Source organism: Arachis stenosperma, chromosome 10, assembly GCF_014773155.1.
Source record: "Arachis stenosperma cultivar V10309 chromosome 10, arast.V10309.gnm1.PFL2, whole genome shotgun sequence".
NCBI classification, from domain to species: domain Eukaryota; kingdom Viridiplantae; phylum Streptophyta; class Magnoliopsida; order Fabales; family Fabaceae; genus Arachis; species Arachis stenosperma.
Window position 1 is genome coordinate 77398062 of NC_080386.1, and position 4780 is coordinate 77402841.

The window sequence follows — 4780 nt, forward strand, 5'->3', positions numbered from 1 at the left end:
TTTCTCTAATGCAACAGAATTGCAAGTTTCATGGACTTCCAATGGAAGATCCTCATCAGTTTTTAGCTGAGTTCTTGCAAATCTGTGACACAGTCAAGACTAATGGGGTTAACCCTGAGGTCTATAGACTGATGCTATTCCCTTTTGCTGTGAGAGACAGAGCTAGAATATGGTTGGACTCCCAACCTAAAGAAAGCCTGGACTCTTGGGAAAAGCTAGTCAATGCCTTCTTGGCAAAGTTCTTTCCACCACAAAGATGGAGTAAGCTTAGAGTGGAAGTCCAAACCTTCAGACAGAAGGATGGAGAATCCCTCTATGAAGCTTGGGAAAGATACAAACAATTAATCAGAAGATGTCCCTCAGACATGCTTTCTGAATGGAGCATCATAGGTATCTTCTATGATGGTCTCTCTGAACTATCCAAGATGTCTTTGGATAGCTCTGCTGGAGGATCTCTTCATCTGAAGAAGACGCCTGCAGAAGCTCAAGAATTGATTGAAATGGTTGCAAATAACCAATTCATGTACACTTCTGAAAGAAATCCTGTGAACAATGGGACTAGTCAGAAGAAAGGAGTTCTTGAGATTGACACTCTGAATGCCATATTGGCTCAGAACAAGATATTGACTCAACAAGTCAATTTGATTTCTCAAAGTCTGTATGGAATGCAAAATGCACCAAACAGTACTAAGGATGCTTCATCTGAGGAAGAAGCTTATGATCCTGAGAACCCTTCCATGGAAGAGGTGAATTACCTAGGAGAACCCTATGGAAACACCTATAATTCTTCATGGAGAAATCACCCAAATCTCTCATGGAAGAATCAAGAGAGACCTCAACAAGGTTTCAATAACAATAATGGTGGAAGAAACAGGTTTAGCAATGGCAAGCCTTTTCCATCATCTTCTCAGCAACAGACAGAGAGTTCTAAGCAGAATACTTCTAACTTAGCAACAATGGTCTCTGATCTAATCAAAACCACTCAAAGTTTCATGACTGAAACTAGATCCTCCATTAGGAATTTGGAAGGACAAGTGGGTCAGCTGAGCAAGAAAATTACTGAACTTCCCCCAAGCACTCTCCCAAGTAACACTGAAGAAAATCCAAAAGGAGAGTGCAAAGCCATAAATATGGCCGAATTCTGGGAGGAAGAAGAGGCAGTGAACGCCACTGAGGAAGGCCTCACTGGACGTCCACTGGCCTCCAATGAGTTCCCCAATGAGGAACCTTGGGAGTCTGAGGCTCAAACTGAGACCATAGAGATTCCCTTGGACTTACTACTGCCTTTCATGAGCTCTGATGAGTATTCTTCCTCTGAAGAGGAGGAGTATGTCACTGAGGAGCAAGTTGCTAAATACCTTGGAGCAATCATGAAGCTGAATGACAAGTTATTTGGAAATGAGACTTGGGAGGATGAACCCCCTTTGCTCACCAAAGAACTGGATAACTTGTCTAGGCAGCAATTGCCTCAAAAGAGGCAAGATCCTGGGAAGTTTTCTATACCTTGTACCATAGGCACCATGACCTTCAAGAAGGCCTTGTGTGACTTGGGGTCAAGTGTAAACCTCATGCCCCTCTCTGTAATGGAGAAATTAGGGATCTTTGAGGTGCAAGCTGCAAAAATCTCACTAGAGATGGCAGACAACTCAAGAAAACAAGCCTATGGACTTGTAGAGGATGTTCTGGTTAAGGTTGAAGACCATTACATTCCTACTGATTTCATAGTCCTAGAGACTGGGAAGTGCATGGATGAATCCATCATCCTTGGCAGACCCTTCCTAGCCACAGCAAAGGCTGTGATTGATGTTGATAAGAGGAGAGTTGATCATTCAAGTGAATGAAGAATCCTTGGTGTTTAAGGCCCAAGGATATCCCTCTGTCATCATGGAGAAGAAGCATGAAGAGCTTCTCTCAAAACAGAGCCAAACAGAGCCCCCACAGTCAGACTCTAAGTTTGGTGTTGGAAGGCCACAATCAAACTCTAAGTTTGGTGTTGAACCCCCACATTCAAACTCTAAGTTTGGTGTTGGGAAGTTCCAACACGGTTCTGAGCATCTCTGAGGCTCCATGAGAGTCCTCTGTCAAGCTAATGACAGTAAAGAAGTGCTTGTTGGGAGGCAACCCAATGTTTTATAATTAATTATTTTCTTTTGTTATTTTATCTTTTTTTTTGTAGGTTGATGATCATAAGAAGTCACAAAAACAATGAAAAAAGCAAAAACAGAATGAAAAACAGGAAGAGAAACAGCACACCCTGGAGGAAGATGCTGCTGGCGTTTAAACGCCAGTCAGCCTAGCTGTTGGGCGTTTAACGCCCAGTCTGGCACCATTCTGGGCGTTTAACGCCAGAAAGGGGCACCAGACTGGCGTTAAACGCCAGTAAAGGGCAAAAACCTGGCGTTAAACGCCAGGAATGGGCACCAGCCCGGCGTTTAACGCCAGAAAAGGCTCAAAACGTGGATTTTGATGCCATTTGGTGCAAAGATGCCTTTTTCTTGACACTACAGGATCTGTGGACCCCACAGGACCCTACCATCACTCTCTCTCTTCTTCCCCCATTCACCAATCACCTCAACACCTCTTCCCCAAAAACCCCTCACCTATCAAATCCCATCTTTCTCTTCACCACTCACATCCATCCTTCATAAAACCCCACCAACCTCACCCTTCAAATTCAAACCACTTCCCCTCCCAAACCCACCCTCAAATGGCCGAACCCTCATCCCCCTCTTTCCTATATAAACCCCTCTTTACCCCTTCATTTTCCACAACCTAAACACCCTTTCTTCCCTTCTTGGCCGAACACACTACCATCTCCCTCTTCCTCATTTCTTCTTCTTCTACTCTCTTCTTTCTTCTTTTGCTCGAGGACGAGCAAACATTTTAAGTTTGGTGTGGTAAAAGCGTTGCTTTTTCATAACCATTTATGGCATCCAAGGCCGGAGAAACCTCTAGAAAGAGGAAAGGGAAGGCAAAGGCTTCCACCTCCGAGTCATGGGAGATGGATAGATTCCTCTCAAGGGTGCATCAAGTCCACTTCTATGAAGTTGTGGCCTTGAAGAAGGTGATCCCCGAAGTCCCCTTTTCACTCAAAAAGGGTGAATATCCGGAGATCCGCCATGAGATCCGAAGAAGAGGTTGGGAAGTACTTACCAACCCCATTCAACAAGTCGGAATCTTGATGGTTCAAGAGTTCTATGCCAATGCATGGATCACCAAGAACCATGACCAAAGTGTGAACCCGGATCCAAAGAATTATCTTACTATGGTTCGGGGGAAATACTTGGATTTTAGTCCGGAAAGTGTGAGGGTGGCGTTCAACTTGCCTATGATGCAAGGAGATGAGCATCCTTACACTAGAAGGGTCAACTTTGATCAAAGGTTGGACCAAGTCCTCACAGTCATATGTGAAGAGGGCGCACAATGGAAGCAAGATTCAAGAGGAAAGCCGGTCCAATTGAGAAGGCATGACCTCAAACCCGTGGCTAGAGGATGGTTAGAGTTCATACAACGCTCAATCATTCCCACTAGCAACCGGTCCGAAGTTACCATAGACCGGGCCATCATGATTCATAGCATCATGATTGGAGAAGAAATAGAGGTTCATGAGGTTATAGCCCAAGAACTCTATAGGGTGGCAGACAAGACCTCTACCTTGGCAAGGTTAGCCTTTCCTCACCTCATTTGTCACCTCTGTTATTCAGTGGGAGTTGACATAGAGGGAGACATCACCATTGATGAGGACAAGCCCATCACTAAGAAAAGGATGGAGTACACAAGAGATCCCACTCATCATGAGATCCCTGAGATTCCTCAAGGGATGAATTTTCCTCCACAAGACTATTGGGGGCAACTAAACACCTCCCTAGGAGAGTTGAGTTCCAATATGGGACAACTAAGGGTGGAGCACCAAGAACACTCCATTCTCCTCCATGAAATTAGAGAAGAACAAAGAATCATGAGAGAGGAGCAACAAAGGCAAGGAAGAGACATTGAGGAGCTCAAGCACTCCATAGGACCTTCAAAAGCAAGGAAGAGCCGCCATCACTGAGGTGGACCCATTCCTTGATTTCCTTGTTCTTTATTCTCATGTTTTTCGATTTTTATGCTTTATGTTATCCATGCTTGTGTCTTGTGATCATTAGTGTCTTAGTGTCTATGCCTTAAAGTTATGAATGTCCTATGAATCCATCACCTTTCTTGAATAAAAATGTGCTTTATTGAAAAAGGAAGAATTGCATGAATTTTGAATTTTATAATAGTTTAATTATTTTGATGTGGTGGCAATATTTTTGTTCTCTGAATGTATGCTTAAACAGTGCATATGTATCTTGAATTTGTGGTTCATGAATGTTGGCTCTTGAAAGAATGATGAAAAAGGAGACATGTTATTGAGGATCTGAAAAATCAATAAAATGATTCTTGAAGCAAGAAAAAGCATTGCTATTCAAAAAAAAAAAAAATCGAAAAAAAAAAGAGAAAACGAAAAAAAAAATAATAATAAGAGTTGTGATCCAAGGAAATAAGAGTGTGCTTAAGAACCCTGGACACCTCTAATTGGGGACTTTAGCAAAGCTAAGTCACAATCTGAAAAGGTTCACCCAATTATGTGTCTGTGGCATGTATGTATCCGGTGGTAATACTGGAAAGACAGAGTGCTTTGGGCCACAGCCAAGACTCAATAAATAGCTATGTTCAAGAATCATCATACTTTACTAGGAGAATCATTAACACTATCTGGATTCTAAGTTCCTAAAGAAGCCAACCATTCTGAATTTCA

At 42.8% G+C, this 4780-nt stretch overlaps 1 non-coding gene across 1 annotated transcript; it reads right to left on the reverse strand.

Moving 5' to 3' along the window:
* Positions 1-263: 263 nt before the first annotated feature.
* On the reverse strand, positions 264-371 carry LOC130959081 (small nucleolar RNA R71). The gene has a single exon (XR_009078176.1). It is a non-coding gene; the product is annotated as a small nucleolar RNA R71 (small nucleolar RNA).
* Between the last annotated feature and the right edge of the window lie 4409 nt (positions 372-4780).